This window comes from Ceratotherium simum, chromosome 25 (genome assembly GCF_057802395.1).
Source record: "Ceratotherium simum simum isolate JZ-2026a chromosome 25, ASM5780239v1, whole genome shotgun sequence".
In the NCBI taxonomy this organism is placed as follows: Eukaryota; Metazoa; Chordata; class Mammalia; order Perissodactyla; family Rhinocerotidae; genus Ceratotherium; species Ceratotherium simum.
The window spans coordinates 38,910,529-38,931,965 of record NC_141924.1 but is presented as its reverse complement, the minus strand read 5'-3'; the positions used below and the strand labels follow the sequence as shown (position 1 = coordinate 38,931,965).

The 21,437-nt window shown below is 36.7% G+C and overlaps 1 protein-coding gene across 3 annotated transcripts in view; it reads right to left on the bottom strand.

The window, feature by feature from the left end:
• The window catches only part of PPFIA2 (PPFI scaffold protein A2), a 466,644-nt gene that overhangs the window by 190,559 nt on the left and 254,648 nt on the right, over window positions 1–21,437 (bottom strand). The window lies entirely within an intron of this gene.

The window sequence follows — 21,437 nt, the reverse complement described above, 5'->3', positions numbered from 1 at the left end:
GCTAAATGTGCTATTTAGAGATTAAGAAGTTCATTTATTTGTTAACAAGAGGAAGAAAGACCATGTACCTGTCTCTTACAAAATAATAAATGCATCTAAGATTTGATAACATCATCCAAGATTCTCTTATTAATTTACACATTGAACATTCTTTCCTTCTGAAATGTAAGTTCCACGTGAACTGGAACTTCATCTGACTTCACTGCTATACTCTCAGTGTCTAAGACACAGTGGATGCTCAGTTAGTATTTATTTTCCATAAATGAAAATGGATCATGTTGCTAAAAAAATTCAGGGTTCTGGAGTAATCCTTTCTTCACATGACAAATGACATTTTGGAGGAATCTTCAAAGGCTTCTTTCCCCAAAATGCAATCAGAGATTATATGATATGGGTATTTTTACCAGTGGGCAGAGAGTTTAGACACAGTAAAAATTACTTTAAAAAGAAGATGAAGAAACCTAATTCAACTCTTCTGCTACTCTAACTTATAAACAAATGTTATTTTAGAACAATTTTAAAAAATAGTAAACAGATCTATATTATCATTAAATGATTTAGAATGATTCTCAGTAATAAAATTAATACTTAAATATTCGAGTACTTGGGAAAACTGAGCTCCAGGCTGAGAAGGCACTGTCAGAAGATCAAAAACAAAGAGGGAGATAGGTTTGGTTAACCTAACATCCACAAAGGCAAATTTAGTAAAAAGTAAAAGAATATGATGATGACGCAAAGCTGGGAAAAATTTAGGGTTTATATTTTTGTTTGCTTCAAACCAGTTATTTTGCTGAGTTTCTCTGCCTGGCTTCAGCCCAAGTGGCTACTTCAAAGACTTCAGAGTAGACTTAGAGCTTAGAGTCAAGATGAACGAGTTCACTGTTACATTTTGGCTGGCATTACACATGAATGTTTTCTCCCCTGCTTGCTGCCTGCTTAAATGTTGTTGATACCCTCTGAGTATATTATCTAAATAGAGAATGGAAAAGCAACAAGTAGAAAATAATAAACACTTCCATAAAACATGAAACTTTCTTCATATAAACTGCACAGTTTTGACAGAGAAAAGAAGTGACAGATTCTGCACTGTATATTAACATATAGGCATTTAAAAGTAATCCTATATTCACGAATATTATAAGACAAAAAATAAATTAAATCTGTGCATTTAATGTCATCCTAGTTAAAAAAAAACATATATTTGGTCTCTTTCTAGAGGTTTAGGCTGCTATCTACAGAAAGAAAAAAGATCAGAAGGAAGTATTTCAGAATTTTAACATTAGATATCTCCAAGTGGTGAAATTATGACTGAATTTTGTTTTTTGGCTTCCTTCTATGTATTTCTATCATCAAAACTCTCTACAATGGAGAAATATGCTCTTATGCTTAGCGAATAAGAGAAACCATCATGTATAAGTGAACTGAAAGAATCACGTCTTCAAAACCGAGGACAGAAATTAGTCAAGATGTTATCCGTGACAGATGACTTTGCATTTTTTATTTACCATCTTGGCACTGATTCTGAGCAAGCTATTTAGCAACTCCATGTGTATTAAGATTAGTCTTACATTTATTAACTTCCTAACAAATTTCAGGCACTACTTTTATATTCATTATCTCATCCTGCTCTCTCAATAACCAGCAAAGGAGTCTCATTCCCATTTTATGGCTGAGGAAACTGAATTACTAAGACATAAGCACAAATTCACGGAGCTCACAGCACATGGAGAGTGAGTGAGGCTATGAACATACTTCTCCAGACAGCTTGTCTAGTGCTTTTCCACTACACCATTTTGACTTTAGCTGTTCATCAGGTTTATCTGACTCAGATTTGGAGTGCATTTAGCAGTTCTCTTTCTCCTTATCTGAAGAATTAGATAACCATTACTTACAATTTTTACATGATCCTTCTTAATTAGTCCAAAGGGAGTGTGGGGAACTGGGAGGCTCAAGGCAGGGTATGCCTTTCATGCAGAGCAACAAGTACTAGACAAGCACACCCTGCACGCCCGGAACCGCAGTGGGTGCAGCTGCCTAACATGGAGTGAATCATCAATGTTTTCACACTTTTCCTCTGACATTTCTCTCTTCTGTACCCACTTCTCCATCCTTACTGTCAACATGAACTGAGTCTTACGTCATCTTTTCTAAGATAATAACAGCAAATATAATAAACATTGATTGAGCCTTTACGATATGCTAGACTCTCTGCCAAGCAATTTATATTGATTATCTCAGGAATCCTAATGAAACCCTGCAACAAAATACTAAAACCTCACTAATAAAAACTAAACACTCTTACCATACAATCCAGCAATCTCACTCCTTGATATTTACCCAAAGGAGTTGAAAAATATGTCCTCACACATTAAACCTGCACATTAAATATTCATTGCAGCTTCATTCATAATTGCCAAAACATGGAAGCAACCAAGATGCCCTTTAGCAGGTGAATGAATAAACAAACCGTGGTACATCCAGACAATGGAATATTATTCAGTGCTAAAAAGAAATGAGCTATCAAGCCAGGAAAAAACATGGAGGATCCTGAAGTGCATATTACTAAGTGGAAGAAGCCAATCTGAAAAGGCTACATACTGTATGATTCCAACTGTATGACATTCTGGAAAAATCAAAACTATGGAGACAGTAAAAAGATAAGTGGTTGCCAGGAGTGTTGGAAGGGGGAGGGGATGAATGGACTGAGCACAGAGGACTTTTAGGGCAGTATGGAGTAATGTTGAATACACGTGATTATATATTTGTCCAAACCCACAGAAGGTACAGCACCAAGAGTGAACTATAATGTAAACAGTGGATTTTGGGTGATGACGTACCCATGTAGGTTCCTCAATTGTAATAGATGTACACTCTAGCGGGGGATATTGAAAATAGGGGAGGCTATGCATGTGTGGGGCCAGAGGGCATATGGGAAATCATTTTACCTCCCTCTCAACTTTGCTGTGAACCTAAAACTGCTCTAAGAAAATAAAATATTAAAAAAAAACAAAACTCACTGAGGTCTAGAGAAGTTAAGAAATTCACCCAGAGTTAGACACTTAGTCAATGGTATAGTTGGGCTTTGAACCCTGACAATCTATTTCATACTGATTGTTAGGTTGTTTTTTTCCTCCTGACCACAGGCTTTCCTCTTCTAATTTATCCTTTCGGTCTTTGTAAAAATTATATCTTTCTCAAGCTCACAAAAATTTTCAGAGCTCCCTATTTTCAAGCACATCAAATTTAAACAGACTTTAACTTTTAAAATTCAAACCATACAAAATGTGGCCCTTTCACAATTAAGCTTTATTTCTCATTGAACAATAGCAACCACGCTTTGAGCAGGAGCCGTGAGCTTAGCATTTTATATGAATTACTTCATCTCTTCCTTATTTTTCCGATGAGGATACTGAAGCTTAGCATGAATAAAGAACTTGCTCAAGGTCACACAGCTAAAAATAATCCACCCTGATTCCAACTCTTTAGTTTCTGACACACCGCCTCCTTCTGGCTGAAAATGGAAAATCATCAAATTTCTTGACTACCAATTGATACAAACTTATCATCCCTCTAACTACCCATCCATCGACATGACATTTATTGAGCACCTACTACATGTCCGAGCCTATGCTAGGTGCTGAAGATACAGTGATAACTTAGACATAGTTGTTGCACTTGACCTCATAGATCTTTCAGATTTCACATGTGAGACACGTCAAGGATTTCCATCACTAACCAGCACTCAAAACCCATCACCAAAGTGTCCCACACAGAGTGATGTTAGTTTACTTGCTTAGAGACACTGTCGATTTACAGGCGACTCTGACTCTCTACGGCCTCCTTCTAAGAAGGACTATCCCCTGAATCTACCACAGGCTTCTCTTCCTGTTTCTATTTCCATCTTTCCATTTTCTCATCTCTGTTCTGTTCTATTTCTTTCACATACTATCTCCTATATCTGGAATATTTTTCTCCGTCCTCTCTGCCTACCTAATTGATGTTTAAAGGCACCAGTTTGCCTTGTTAATGCTCTATAGTACCTTATCTGAAACGTATCAATGCATTTACTGTAATGTTTTTATAGTAATTGAATTATGTATTCATCTCCCCCAAGTAAACAGTATGATCTTTTAATGCAAAGTTGTTATCTTGTTTATTTTTATATCCTCAGGATTTAGCATAGTTCCTTACAAATTGTAGACACTCAATAAATCCTTGGTGTAACAGTAAATGAACGTTTCAATTCCCTTAAACTTTTCGACTTTAAAACGATTTTTGAAAGGTATAATAAATTAGAGTTATTTCTTTTACTGAGTGAGGTCATTAGAATTTGCTCAACATATTTGCTGTTGTTAGCACCCTAGAGTCGATTCCCACTCCTAGCCACCCTGCATACAGCAGAGCGGAACCCTGCCCAGTCTTTTTGCGCCATCTCTCACCCTCTGGCTCTATGTCAAACAATGCTCCACTGCTGTTCGTAGGGTTTTCATAGCCAATTTTTTTGGAAGTGGGTGGCCAGGTCCTTCTTCCTAGTCTGTCTTAGTCTGGAATCTCCACTGAAACCTGTCCACCATGGATGACCTTGCTGGTATTTGAAATACCAGTGGCATAGCTTTTAGCATCACAGCTGCAAGCAGCCACCACAATATGACAACTGACAGACAGGTGGTGTGGTTCCCTGACCTGGAAACAAACCTGGGCTGAAGCAGTGAGAGCACCACTAGATCACCAGGGCTGGCGCATATATAACATGTCTGATACCCTTTTTACTTTGTAGCAGGTGTTTTTGTCTATATCTAAAAGATTATACTATACTATATTCTACACAGTAATGGCATTATTGCCTGCTATGTTTCATTGCACGTATATAAAGTGATACTGTTCCCAATAATTCATGCATTCAGATTTATCATTTGTTCATTGGACATATTATATCAGTCTTATTCATTCTCAAACTGAAAATACATATTTAAGCCATATGTTATTTTTCTAGTCTAGCATTCCTGAAACTGTATTCTATAGAACAGTATTTCCACAAGATTCTCAGGAAAAAAAATCCATAGACAAATGGATGTGGGATGTTATGTATGCTATGTATTTTGCTCTTAGAAATATGCTGTAGGCATTAGAATATAAGATATGCTGAGGAAAGTTGGTTTTGTGGCCAAGAATTGTGAATAACTTGGATTTCCAACTATATGAAAATGGATGAATTAAATATAGTGAAGGCACATGATAGAACATTGTGCAAAGGGCAGAAGGAATAGGCTAGATCTTTTTACAGCAACATGGAAAGATTTAAAAAATATAATTTTGAGTGAAAAAAGTTAAGAAACAGAACACATGTTTAACACAGAGGTTTGCGGAAGCTGAAGGCAGTGAAGGATAAATGTCAGAAGAAAATTTCATTCACGCTTCACCGTGTCTGAATTCAAAGGAGTCTGTAGGAAGAGCTGAGTTTGCTTTGAATCACAGACAGGGGTCGTAAACCATATTTGACAAGTTTTCAGACTAATCATATCGTTCCCCAACCACAGTCTGCCAAAATCCTTACTTTTCCTGAGGGCCAAAATGACTTTCCCTGCTCTGCATTTTTTTCTTGGAATTTTCAAGTACATAGTTGTCAGGACACACAGCGCCGTGTAAGTGCCCTCAGACTGAAGGGAATGTCCTGTTCTTTCTTAGCTTGTACCCATGCACATCACACACACGTTCATAGAGTGCTCCCTATGTATTGGGCACTACTCTACGCACTAGGCTGACGACAGTAAAAGGAGTAAGTTAAAGTCCTTGCTCTCAGTACGATCATGCGGGTTTAGGCATTCACCATTCAAACTACTTTTACTCAGGAGTGAATCCTTTCTAGCTGTATCAATCCTCCTCAATACGAATTCAACCCAGGATGTAGAGCATTAGTTCCTTAAAAATATAGAGCAAAATAAAATAACTTTTTCCTGTTAGTATCTTAAAAAATTTGAAGGTGTTATTTCTTATACACCAACACAAGTTGTCTAATTTCTATGCACTCCTAATTCTAAGTTACAAGTCTTACAAATTGCATAAAATCTAAAGTTCCTCTATTTCAGCTAAGTTCTTAGCATTGCCTCTTTTCTCTCCTGCCCGCCTCATCCTCTTCTTGAGCTGTCATTCCTTGATCACTTATTACAGGCTAGGAATGCTGTTAGGAACTTCACATCTGTTACATCATCTATTCACCATGACAGCCTTATTAGTCCCAGAACACAGATGAGAAAATTTGAACAAAAGAGATTAACTCTAGCAAGGTCCATGATAGTATATGGCAATGCCAATGCTGGTATCACATTCCCCAGGCTTGTTAGATCCCAGAACGGAGGTAACCTGCCTTTGTATCTTAACAGTGGTTACAACATGTGTGCTGGCCTCTGAGCTAAGGGTCAATTGGGGAAGTTCAAGTGTCTGAGCTGCTAATATTTCAAATAATAGCCTTTAGGTCAATGGGTTGTTCTCAATCAGTTTCATGCAAAGAAGCTTCTCTTGTTTTGGTGCCTGCAGGTGTTATTCTCAAGTGAAAAATACAAGGGCCAATTTACAGTCGATAGGAGTGACCTGGTTGGGAGAGAGTATAGACCCAGAGCTTCTTCTATCCATCCTTCCTCCTCTCTTCTCCTTACGCCTCTTTCCACTCAGTAAATCACCACAGCCTATCAGGCTGCCCATCCTCAGACTGACGCAGAACATTCTATTTTTATACATGTTCATCTTCAAATTCATTTTCTGATATTTCATATTAAACATAGAAGGACTGAAAAAGATTGCTAACTTCCCTGACTCATTTCAGGATGGTGTGCTTACTTGAGGAAGTTTATTTGGGGAAAAAAAGACAGATTTTCTCCTTAACTAAATGTTTGAAAGGTCTTGATTTAATAATAGGTGAGTCCTCACCACCTCAGAAGAGCAGGTCAGGAGAAGCTGCATGACAAGAGGGGAAATCGACCTTTTAATTTCAAGTCATTGACTCCCGGCAGCCATCTCTAGAGCAATCTATGACAATCTATTCATCATAATTACAATGTTAACACTCTTTACCTTTCAATTAAACCTGCATTCTCTAATCTGTGGGCTACTTAATTAATGAACTGACGATTGCCTTATTTCTGCAGCCACATATCTGAGTAAGTACTGGCTGAAGAACCATGAGTGCAAACCGGTCTGAGAGAGAAGAGAAAAAATAAAGGGTGAGTTGGAATTCAGCTTCACTAAGCTTCACCAACACCCTCACCAACCACAGAAAAGCATCTTTTAAGTTTATTCTTTAACCAGCTAACATTTGTGCAAATCAAAAATAGCTCTGAGGAAAGCATATGGCACGGAAGCATGCTGACTTGACCATCTAGCATTTAAATAGACAAAATTAACTACTTCAAAATGTTTTTATAATGACTTCCTTAGGCTGTGCCCCCAATTTACTATATTTTGGTGACTCCTGTTTTGAGAATTAAAAATTCTTCTAGCAATTCTATTTGTAATACTTGGTGGAAAGCTTTGGATTTTAAATCTGTATTTCTTTGGATATAACTGCATACAAATTTACATGTATAAAGAGAAATATCTCCTTCCCTATACCACAGGACATACTTTCTAGAACATACTAATGACAGAAGTATTACATTGGAAAGACAAAAACAAAGCAACAAAAATACTTAATATATTCCTTAAATTTTATATCCGTATATATCTCAGAATATTAATTGTTATAAATTCACCAGAGTCTTTAGAAATTTAGTTTGGAAATCATTTAGTTTGAAAAACAACAAAGCATTTATTTAATAAAAATCAATACCCCATCACACTCTCTCTCTCTCTCTCTATATATATATATTTTTTCTTTTTGCTGTATTATGTTATGTAATCAAATGCAGTGTTAATGACCTCTGGTCTTATAACTGCCTCCTAGACTTGCATGAGCTCAGGGAAAGCTGTCATCCGAAATTACTGTATGAAATAGCCATGTCTCATGGGCAGCCCTGGGCTAGACAGCTCGAAGGTAGAATCACCTGCATAACTAACACAACTTGACGGGCGCAACTGGCCTCTTCAAGTTCTCACAGAATTGTTGAGTAAGGCTGCCCAATTTAAAAGGAAAATGAGAGTTCAACTCTCCACAAATAATATTTTGTGCCTCCTTGATTTTTTATGTATCCATGTTCCAAGAAGAAAACCATTTTGTCTTTTCCCTAAAACAGCATAATAGAAGGTTATTTTAATGCATTACGGTGACCTGAGAGATTAAAGTCTGTTTAAAATCAAACATGCTACAAGAGTCATCCTACGGTAGATGTGGGCAGAGGTACTGGGTAACTTTCGTTTTCAAAAATCTCCCAATCAAGGTAACTGGCATCATCGACAAGGTGGATATTTGTTGGAATCAAACACAGGTGCTGTCAGGCAGCCTCAGGCTCTCTGACCATCCTGTCATGCTCCTACCAGGTCTCACTGACGACACTCCCACTGAAGCGTGCCCGTCTTATATCTCATCCCCGTTCTGCTGTCCCGACTCTGTCAACGTGAGTACGGAGCTGCCCCAGGTTTCAGGTGCTCTTTAATGGCTGCTGTGAGCGATGATTCGTCTTTGTTGTTGAATCCTGGAGGGCAGGCCATGTTACCATAGATTGGTTGGGAACATATTTAGAAGCAACTTAGCTCTTCAGTATCCAAAAATCGACTACTCTGCCAGCACCGCATCATGACTTCTGAGGGCCCCAGGTACTTTAGTCTTTGTGGGCCCCTTCGTTCATAAAAAATATTAAAAACTATATTCCATGACTGTGCTGACATATAAATATAATCTAGATTGGATTATATTCATTTTCTCTTTTAATTTTAAAAGTAGTTGAAACATTTTTTTTTTATGAGGAAGATTAGCCCTGAGCTGACATCCAATGCCAATCCTCCTCTTTTTACTGAGAAAGATTGGCCCTGGGCTAACATCCGTGCCCATCTTCCTCTACTTTATATGGGACGCCACCACAGCATGGCTTGATAAGCCGGGCATCGGTGCCCGCCCGGGATCCGAACCTGCCAACCCTGGGGCCTCCGCAGTGGAGTGCGTGCACTTAACTGCTGCACCACCCTCCCTGCCCCCAAAAGTAGTTGAAACATTTTCATGGGCCCCTAAAAGTATCATGAGCCCTAAGCAGTGCTTTCACTGTGCCTCATGTGTGCGCTGGCCTTATGCTCTGCCTACTCATGGAAGTCGTGTGTGGCTTGGTCCAAACAGTCCCGATTTCAGAGAGAAACAGAGCTGGGTTCATATCTGGGCGAAGAGCAGGGGACTTTTTAAGCCTCAGTTGTGTATCTGAGAAATGTAGGTAGCAATACCTTCTTATTAGATTGGTGTGGGTAAAAATGAGATCATTAATTCATATGATCCAGCACTCATGCTTCTTTGTATTTACCCAAAGAAATTGAAAACTTATATCCATAAAAGAAAACCCACACATGGATGTTTATAGCAGCTTCATTCATAATTGCCAAAACTTGGAAGCAACCAAGATGTCCTTTAGTAGGTGAACAGATAAACTATGGTCTATCCAGACAATGGAATATTATTCAGTACTAAAAAGAAATGAGCTATCAAGCCATGAAAAGACATGGAGGAATCTGAAATGCATATGACTAAGTGAAAGACGTCAATCTGAAAAGGCTACCTACCGTATGATCCCAACTACATGACCCTCTGAAAAGTTAAAATTATGGGGACAGTAAATAGATCAGTAGTTGCCAGAAGTTGAAGCTGGAGGGGGTTGGGATGAATAGATGGAGTACCGAGGATTCTTAGGGCAGTAAAAATGCTTTGTATATATATAATGACATGTCATTATATATTTTTCCAAACCCTTAGAATGTAGAATACCAAGAAGGAATTGTAATACAAACTACGGATTTTGGGTAGCATTGATGTGCAAACATAGCCTTATCAGTTGTAGGAAATATACCACCTGATGGGGAATGTTGATAATGGGGGAGGCTATGCATGTGTGGGGACAGGAGATATATGGCAAATCTATGTACTTCCCTCTTAATTTTCCTGTGAATCTAAAATTACTCTAAAAAAAAAGTCAAAGTAAAAAAGAAAATAAAAAAGAGAGATCATTAGTATAAGTATGACTAGTATTAGTCCTGGTACAGTAGATGTCCAACAAATGCTATATACTCAGCAATTTTTGAACTATGTGTAGTTATCCACATACAATTTTGTTTTCTTCCAAGACCCAATTTTCCATATTAGGATAGTATATTTCATTAGACTTTTCGGGAAATACAAAAATCATGCAGTTTTTTAAAATTAATGGTAACCGAACTCTAACTTGAGAATCATACAACTGACTTAAATAAATCACTTACATAAATCTTATTGTTAATTATTGCCTCATTTTGGGGAAAGATCCTAATATTCCTCCTAATAATTAACCAGGGACAGCAGGATTTGTCTCAAGAGCAACATCAAAGAAGAGGGGGTCCCATTGTATCATTAATGGACTAGCATGGTAAAAATGATTGACATTAATGTGACAGAGTAAAAATACTCAGCACGTTTTTATAAGAGAAAATCGCTTGTTGTAGCCTTTTGCTCCTTTATACTTAGTAAATTCTTGCTTATCAATTAATTAGCTTATTATTACCTAAAACATATCAAATAATACTCTGTTCTCTTATAAAAATATTAACATAATGTTAATGTTTACAAAGATAGAAACTATGAGGAAATTTTCTGACATCATAAAACTGTTCTTAAAAGCCCCCTGGAACACACGTCTCTGACCTTACTGCTATTATTCCCTCCACACCTCTCTGATGGCATCTGCTACCACGACCCTGGGGCTCACACAACTCTCAAGATGTTGTCTGGAGTCTGAAATGAAATGACAGGATAAAGCACATCTGAGGAGTTTCCCATGAACCCTCGTGTTGGTTGCTGTGAGATGCTATTTGAGAGCACTCCAGCTGTCCACAAGAAGTCTGGCCAGAATCCAGGGTTCCAGCCCAAAGCCTTTTATAGATTTGCTGACCCAGGTGAGTAGCATGGACCATGCTGAATGAAGACTCCCATCCCCTTGGGCTCTGGCTCTAAGTTTCAGTAGCTTCCCAAATCCTAAGTCTGAGTAGCTTCTCTAACTCCCAAATCTTGTCCCTCTGCATACTATTGCTGAAATGAGAAAGACAGACAAACTCAATGGCCTAGAACCAAGACTGAAGTACCCACTCCAAGTATGCTTTCCCTTTAACCTGCTCCAGCTCGCCTGGTACTTTTCCCCAAATAGAGAAAGCCGTTAGGCCTGGTCTTATGGTATCAGATATAGGAAAGAAGAGAGAGGAAGATCATCAAAGAGAAATCCCAACAAACGAACCAAGCGCTCTAGTTCTGTAACCCAACTAAGGATCTTGTTCTTGAATTGACTCATCTTTATGGAAAGAGAGGGAAAGAATCTCTTATCTCTATTTTCATCCAAAAGATATTTTTGCTTCTTTGATGCTTGAAGCATTTGGAAATTTATTAAAACTCAACATTCTAAGTACAATAGTAAAATCACCTGGCCCAGTAAGCATTGTAGCTAAAGCATGTCAGGGCTGAGTCACTGCCAACTGAAAACTCTGTTGGCAGGAAAAGCCAATTTTCAACAGCTCTGACAGTGTAAAGCAGGAGGCATTTTTGACAAGATGCTGCGTATTAATTTAAAAGGCTTTAGCATCTGGTTAGGTAACACCTGCTGTGGTGAACACTCCAGGCACACAAAATAGCATTCAAGCTGAATATTTAAATCTCCCAACACAGCCCAACAAATCTCTAACTCTAAACAAATCAAAACTAAGTCGTGTCTCTCTAGCAAGCAACAGAGTTATATAACCGAAAATATTTAGGCTACGACATTGTTTGCTATTCACTGAGTTAAAATGCTCTAGTAGGTGCTATAGAAGTTATAAAGTATATTAAAACATACTGTCCTGCCTTGGAGAATTTTAGTGTATGCAGCATTTAGAAGAGGAACATGGCTCAGAGAATAACCCTTTGTGTCCTATTATGTTGTGTTAATATATAACTAAAGCAGAATTTGTGAGTGAAAAGGGGAGGGTATGGCACCGAATAACAGAGAAAAACAAGCCATAGACAAGAAGGAGTGGCAGGGCTCTTGTAAGCCCTCCTTCTCTGAAAGGGAGTTAAGGCTCAAAGATTATTGTCGTCTGGGAATAGGGGTAGAAACAAGTATATGCGTGGTCTGGAATTGTCAGGACACACTAACATGACATGGTGCCATTAAATATTCAAATAATGTAACATGTTCTGAGTCCATGGATACCAAGAAATATTCTTAGAATAACTGAATTTTCTGCGTAGTTCCCAACAGAGAAGAGACTTGCCCTTGTCAGCCCAGTTTGGATACCAGGTCTGCCTGACAATTCTATTTCTCACTGTAAATTAATAAATCAACCTTTTGATCATTTCTGTATTGACTGCACAAAATATTATTGAATGCCTAATATGTACTAAATCCTGTAATGTTTTCAGACATAATAACGTGTACAATGATGAAAAAGACATAATAAATAAAGGTAGCTGAAGCAATTACAATACAATGTGATAAATGCTATAATGGGGCTCTATCCAGGGGGCTCAGCATGCACAGGCACAGTTCAACTAACCCCTGTAGGGGATATGTGTATGGAGGGAGCGTCTAAGACGACATGTGAATTTTGGGAACACAGTTCAGGCCATAGCAGGTAGTGTTTAGTTTATCTATTTTTTCTTGTGTTGCTTGAGCTTTTAGTGTCATAGCTAAGAAACCATTGCCTAAGTCAAGATTACGATTTACTCCTATGATTCTTCTAAAAGTGTTATAGTTTTGAGTTAAAAATGAGTAAGAGTTAGCCAGGCAAAATATATACCGAGTAAAAAATTTTCCAGATCAAGAGAATAGCATGAACAACTTCCTAAAGTCCAAAAAAACCTAAGTACACTAAAACTATAACACTTTTAGAAGAATCATAGGAGTAAATCGTAATCTTGACTTAGGCAATGGTTTCTTAGCTATGACACTAAAAGCTCAAGCAACACAAGAAAAAATAGATAAACTAAACACTACCTGCTATGGCCTGAACTGTGTTCCCAAAATTCATATGTTTAAGCCCTGACCCCCAATGTGATGGTATTTGGAGATAGGGCCTTTGGAAGATAATCAAATTAAGATGAGGTGATGAGGGTGGGGACCTCATGATGGGATTACTGCCCTTATAAGAAGAAGAGACACCAGAGCTCTCTCTCTGTCATGTGAGGACACAGCCAGAAAGCAGCTGTGTGCAAGCCAGGAAGAGGACTTGGCTGTGCTGGCACCCTGAACTCAGATTCCCAGCCTCCAGAACTGTGAGAAAATAAATTTATCTAAACTATGCAGTGTATGATATTTTGTTATGGTAGCCCAAGTTGACTGATACACCATCAAAATTAATATCTTTGCACTTCAAATGAAATCAACCAGAAAGTAAAAAGGCAACCCATAGAATGAGAGAAAGTTTTTGCAAATCATGTATCTTATAAGGACTTATTTCTAAAATATATAAATAACTGGTTACAATCCAATAGTAAAAAGACAACCCAATTGAAAAATGAACAAAGAATATGAATAGACAGTTCTCCAAAGATATACAAATGGCCAATAAACAAATGAAAAGATGTTCAACACCATTAACGATCAGGGAATCGCAACACAAAACCACAATGAGATACCACTTCACACCCACTAGGATGGCTATAATCAAAAAGATAAATAACAGCAAGTGGTGGCAAGGATGTGGAGAAGCCTCATATGCTGCTGGTGGGAATGTAAAATGGTAAGACTGCTTTGGTAAACAGTCTGGCAGTGTCTCAAATGGTAAAACATAGAGTTATCACATGATCCGGGAATTCCACTACTAGGAATATACCCAAGAAAATGGAAAACATGTCTACACAGAAGCTTGTACATGTACGTTCATAGCAGCATTATTCATTATAGCTAAAACGTGAAAACAACCTAAATGTGCAACAAATGAAGAATAGATGAAAAAAAGTAGTATACACATAAAATGGAATATTAGGCAGAAATGAAGGAAACAAAGTCTTGATACTTGCTATAACATGGATGAACTTTGAAAATACTATGCTAAATTAAAAAAGTCAGTCACAAAGGACCATGTATTATATAATTCCATTAATATAAAATGTCCAGAATAGGCAGATATATAGAAGCAGAAAGTAAATTAGTGGTTGCTAGGGCTAGGAGAGATGGGGAGATTGGGGGAAGTGATAGCTAAAGGGTGTCGGATTTCTTTTGGGGGTAATGAAAATGTTCTAAAATGGATTATAGTGATGGATGCACAGTTCTGAAAATCTACTAAAAGCCAATGAATTGCACTTCAAATGGGTGAGTTAAATGGTATGTGAATGTTTCAACAAATCTGTTTTAAAAAAGCGGTTCAGTACGGATGCAGTGAAGTGTAGCTACGTTAATTATTTTGGTCTTTGGTAAAGGGCAAGGGGCACCATGGAAGGGATTTAAGCAGGCAAATGACATTATTAATCTTATCTTCCTTCTTATGAGTTTAGCAACCCCTCAAAGACATTGACAACACCAAATTTCTGGCGTTACCAGAAATGGACCTTGCTAAATTAATCAAGGTGCTATCAACCTGGCACACTCCTTTTAATAACTATTCAGTCTCCTTATGGGCAACTAATTCTTTCCACTTCAACAGCATTTGTTTGTTGTGGCCACTGGAAATTTTTCCATTCTTATTCTTTTCAACCATCTTGATGCCCCTTCCCTAGCAACAAAAGATATTAAAAACAACACTTGACATAAGAAATATTCCATTTTCCCTTCTCTTCCCAGGGGACTGCCTCTGACATCTGAGTATCTCTCTGGTCAGTAGAAGCAGAAAGAATCTCAGAAGACTCTGCTTTCTTGGGAAGCACTTTGTAAGGTAAATTTTTCAAGAAGAAAATATATGGAAAATCACTCACATATATTCTTAACCTTTTCAACTGCTCATAAGAAATCTGTAAAAACTTAGCCAAAGTTAGGAAAAACTCCTGACTTCCCTCTATCCTATAGATATGTACTCATTTATGAAACAAATCCTATCGATACTGAGTTGCTGCATAAACACACATATGCCTAAATTGCATGTAGAGAGCGAAATGTATAATCAGGTACATAACAGATTGATTTTTACTATCTTATACTGTCTTTCTACAGCTTCATCAAATAAATAACCTGTGTGTTGACACTCTATCCTCTCTTGCCTGAGACAACATGAAATAATCACTTTTTTCTTGAAGCAGGCTCATAAAATTTCTCAGTGCTGCACTTTAAGCAGCAACTACTTAATAAACCAAACTGGCATCCAAGACGAATCCAATTTCTCATCTTGTTCTGGAATTTTACATTGTTTCTCACATCTTCTTCAAAAAATAAAGTATTGCAAATAGAAAAAAGTTAGAAACTTCTAATGTAGGAAATTCTTCAACTGCAGAACAATTAGATTATCATTTGTTTACATGTGTAAATTGTATTAGAATGATTGGCTGTTGTCCACATTATGCAGAGAAATCGACACACACAAGCCACTTTATTTGACTGAGGTCCATAGTACTCCTGACTTGTTTTTTATTTACTTAAGCTAATGTTGTTTGGGAGAATGGAAAATAGCCATCAGTCCAAGTATATATTTAGATGTTCTTTCTTCTCAGTTTATCTTTTGCTGTTAAAATAGTTTTTTTTTTTTTTTTTTGTGAGGGAGATCAGCCCTGAGCTAACATACATGCTAATCCTCCTCTTTTTGCTGAGGAAGACCGGCTCTGAGCTAACATCTATTGCCAATCCTCCTCCTTTTTTTTCCCCCCAAAGCCCCAGTAGATAGTTGTATGTCATAGTTGCATATCCTTCTAGTTGCTGTATGTGGGACGCGGCCTCAGCATGGCCGGAGAAGCGGTGCCTCGGTGCGCGCCCAGGATCCGAACCCGGGCCGCCAGTAGCGGAGCGTGCGCACTCAACCGCTAAGCCACGGGGCCAGCCCTAAAATAGTTTATTTAATGATATACTTCAAGAGGAAAACATAGTCCATGAGTAAGAATTTTATATGGAAAAAAGTAAAAGGAGGTTATAACTCAGGGAAGAGAATATTTTCAACACTTCCTTCATGTTGAGTTTTTACATTTTCTTTTAAACAACTCCACACTTGTAAATATATACTAGCATGCAGTCCCATTTCATAATAACTCAATTGCTCTGAAATATAGTTACTGTCTTTTGATTGTGTTCTTTTATTTTATTTATTTATTTATTTTTTTTGTGTGAGGAAGATCAGCCCTGAGCTAACATCCGTGCTAATCCTCCTCTTTTTTTGCTGAGGAAGACCGGCTCTGAGCTAACATCTATTGCCAATCCTCCTCTTTTTTTTTTCCCCAAAGCCCCAGTAGATAGTTGTATGTCATAGCTGCACATCCTTCTAGTTGCTGTATGTGGGACGCGGCCTCAGCATGGCCGGAGAAGCGGTGCGTCAGTGCATGCCCGGGATCCGAACCTGGGCCGCCAGTAGCAGAGCGCGTGCACTTAACCACTAAGCCACGGGGCCGGCCCTTGATTGTGTTCTTTTAAAACCCTGTATCTATAGTTCACAAGTAAGCAAAAGTCAAATTACTGTTTCTAAATCTCTGCTTTCAATGTATTGAAAAAGGTTTAGTCTCCTTATTAGCCATAAGTTTGCTAATTTTGCTCTATTGCTTTGAATAGATCACTCTTAGAATCATTTGGGTAGTGAAGTCAATGGTAAATACAGAAGTAGACCCTGATTGGTTGAAGACTCTTGACAGATGTTGAAATGTGCATTGTTTAGAACACAATGATACATAATACGTAAAAATAAAATGGTCTTTTAAAATTAATGAAATTTTTAGGTGCGTTGTCTCTCATTTTAAATTATTCATACCACTGTTCCTTTGATTTTTGTTAGTCTAGGGTAGTAAATCTTCAGATCCCAATAAGACAGAAGACTGGAAGCTTTCCTTCTAATCTAATATAAACATCTCTGCATCTAGATGGTAAAGTCTGGGAGGGCCAGAACTAAGACATTCTTGCCTCTGTTATATGGCCAGCTCCTTACACTGGGCCTCTCATAGAGATTACATTTGCTAACAAAGACAATGTTAAACGTTTCACATTTAGTAATGAAAACTTTAATGCAGATTAATAAGCATTTTTAGGAAAAAACAGAACTAAATCTTGTTCTTGATAAAGCTATTGAGGAATGAATTTTAAAACATGGCATACCAATTTCATTCTTTTTAGTTGTTTTTAAAAAATATTTTAAATTTATTTTATATTATGTGTATTATAATTCTAATATTTGATATCCTTGAGAACAGAATTTGCTGTTTTTTTTCTGATTCTAGCACAAGACAACTTAGTTCTTGTGATTTAACATAGTGATTGCAAGTTCATATTTGGTTATCTTAATCTGTAGGAATTCTGTAAATTCTGGCTGAAAGAACTTCCTTCAGAGAGAATATATTTTTCCTTCTACTAGGCACTACAAAGCAGGGACTGCTTTAAGTGTATATAATTTAAAAAAAAATTGAACTCCCATCCTTTTCAAGGGCAGCATTGTGGTGATCATCGTTTTTTCCTAAACCTTAACTTAAGTTTATATTCATAGTCTTCCTAACATCATTTTGCTAATGGTAGATTTCTTCTAGGCTATACTGTCTCTGAGAGTGTAGCACTTCAGTAGTTCTGGATTTATACAGGCGTTTTAGTTTCAATTTCCTTTCTTAGGTTCAAGGCCTGTCGTCTCCCCTGCTCCCAACATACCCCATTGACATAAACCCCAAGTTTCTAGTTCCTGGGGTCAGCAAATGTCTTCAGAATGCTCATGTCTTCGCAAAACACTGTGCTGGTTTTTCAATGGCCTATTTGTTGCATTTTATCTAGAATTTTGTACTGGGAAAGTCTTTCAGACTTTCATGTATGCCATATTGACAGAAAGTTAGAAGTTGAACATGATAAAATATTTATAGATGTTGAGTTCCTACACTGAATTAACATTAAACATGATTCAAGCCATCAGGGAATTATCCTTGGGAATTTTTTTGTCTACCAGTTATCTAGTTTGTGAGATACATGATTAAAAGTGATATAAAAAATTAATGAATTCATAAAAGAAAAACACAAGAAATCTAGGTTTAAATCATATAAAATATGAACTATATTTAAAATAATTCAATCAACTAAAAAATTCACATTTCAACAGTGAAAATGCTTTCTATTAGGAAGTTTGGTCTGAAGAAGAAAAACAAACCCTCAATATAGAGAGGAGAGGAGGGGATGAGAGCTACCTCCAATTATTTGAAAGGCTTTCAATTGGACGAGTTGTTTCACAATCAGATAGAGAATGATAAGAAAGTCAGAAAAACATTTTTATTAAATGATAAATCCAGGTCACCAGTTGTTTATTCAATATTTTTACAGTGACTGTCACGTGTCAAAATTGTGCTGGCATCACAAAGCTGGATAAAACAGGTTCTAGCACTAAAGTTCTGCTTACAGGCTAAGATAGTAACAGATATTTTCCAGATACTGTGATATACATTATATTGTGATAAAAATAGAAATTTATTCTATAAAAGTGGAGATAGAATTCTTCTGCAATTCAACTGTGCATCATAAAAAGTTGTATAGAACCCTCATTCATCATTGCTGATGGGATTGCAAAATGGTGCAGCTGGTGGAAAATTTTGAATAAACAAAATTTTTTCCATTGGATGGTAGATCCATACAATGGAATATTATTTAGAAGTAAAAAGAAATGAAGTATATTGATACATACTATAACAGGGGTGCATCTTGAAAATACAGTAAGCGAAAGAAGTCAGTCACAAAAGACCATATATTATGTGATTTCAATTATATGAAATATCTGGAATAGACAAATCCACAGACTAAGAAAGTAGTTTAGTAGTTGCCAGTGCTTGGAGGAGAGAGCAATGGAGAATGATAGCTAATGGGTACAACTTTTTTGGAGGGGTTATGAAAATGTTCTAAAATTAGTGGTGAAGACTGCACAACTCTGTGAATATGCTAAAGAATACTGAAGTGTACACTTTAAAAGGGTGAATTTTACGGCATGTAAATTATATCTTAATAAAGCTATTATAAAAAACTATAAGGGAAAGTTATATAAAGTATTTAAATATCAAAATAGAAAAGATCTTTCATATTACACAGTTTTTCCATTTCTGAAGTCTAATATTTTCAATTGTAGATTTCAAGTTTAATTAAATTCCTAGTTGCATGCTTGGGAAGTTACAGCATTATAAATATAATCACTTCAAATAGAATTACCCCTCTTCTTTTTTTTTTTTTGGTTTGGTGAACATATAAAAGTAAATTAGTTCTTGCCCTTGTGCAGAAACTTAAGTATCTCTGGGGTAGGAATCACTTTTAAATGCCTCCTGTTTCACTTGTGGTACTATATTCTTAAAGGACACTGAAAAAAATAAATATGGTATTGCCTGGGCAAAGGTCATTTGCTTATTAATAATTTCACTATATTCTAGTAATTTTAATTTCATTTTACTGCCCTATAATAGACCAAATAAAAGGCCTAAAATGCCACCAGGGTAAAAGTCAAAAGTTCTGGAGGTAGGTATAATGGACACATTCAAGAAATTAGTCCACACTGTTTTGAGCTCGGTGCTCTGTTAGACATTTTTGAATAAGATGTAGTTTCAACCACAGTGATGCTGATAATCCAGTGGGGAAAACAAAGCAGATAAACAGGTATATACAATAAGACAGGGCCTCATGATAAAAACAAAGTATGTGCAAAGTGCGATAGGAACACTCCGGAGGAGATAGGATAAGGCTGACTATGGGAGCCAAGGAAAGCTTTCAAAGATATTAATGTTTTCATATTGTCCGATACATTCAAACATTTAACAGGCTTTATTTGCCATCATGCTTCCACAGTATTCAAATTCATATTTTCTAATTTAATTATACTTCAATAAGTTGGAATAATAGCAACATTCCTTACAGTACTTTGAAAATAAATAACCATTAGAATTGGAAATACACATTTCATAGTAGACCAGACCCTTCCTCTAGCAAGAAAACCACTTGACCATATTTAATCTTCTCAGATTTTAAATCTCCACTTTAAGTTTGCATTTTGGCATAATTTAATATTTTTTCTCTATTAAATAACTTCCATTAAAAAATACAAATAGCATTGTTAATTTTAAATGCTAATATTTTTTAATTAAGGAAATAATGTCAAAGGTTCTGTGTTTAAGCACTACACTGTACTGCTGCTCTCACTCATTATGACATAAACAGTATAACACAGTCTGATATACAAAGCAGAGAACTTTAGGATATAAGTTCAAAGAAAGGATAAATAACCATTCCATTTCTAGAAATGATATTACCAATGCATTTTTCAGGCACAAATTGCTTTAGGAAAAATCCTGTGTATGATAAATATATACCAAAATTTTTAAATTGCAGATTCCTAGTGATAACCCTATTCAATAAATTTACACAAATATTTTCAAACTGAATTGCTGAATCCTTAAATCAGCTAGGGATTATGTCAAAATGAATGGGTATACCATGCTTAATCCACAAAACTCATACTAGCAACAACAGGAAAGTAACTTGACGTCTTTAGCTGAGAAAAGTGGTACTCGTATCCACTCTTGGCTGATAGCAATCATTATAATAACAGTAGATGACATTTTTAAGTATATCTAAATACATTATCTTTACATAACTGTCAACTCCAATTTGTTGATGAGGGAATACAAGTGAAACCAAAAGAGAATTATGTCATCTTTTAGTTAAATATTAATTCTTATTCCTAAGTAAATCTGAAAACATATGCCAGTCAACTCCATGTCCTTTTTATAGTCAAATAATGAATCATGTAAAACCCTGGGATCAGATTTCTTTAAAAAAAAGTGTATATTAATTAGTTCTTTTATTCAACGTATATTCATATTTTGCAAAACATAATGTGATCCGTGTCTTAGGGAGCTTCCTTTCGGGACAAAAAACATGTGAACATGCACAGTATGGTGTGTTAAGCTTGAAGCATCTGGAACCTCAACTGGCCATGACGAGGCTGTGCTAGAACATCTGTTGGGGTGAGTCTGTCATTGATCTATTTACATGAGGGAGAAACGTGACCTCTGGGAAGGTAAAGTAGCAAAGTGTTTAAAATCTCCAGTTCTGGAGACAACTGCTTGTGCTAGAGTCCCAGCTCCATCCTTTAGTAGCTGTGAATCCTGAGGAAATTTACCTTTTGTGTCTCATCTTATTCATCTGTAAAACAGGGATAAATCACAGAACCAAACACACAGT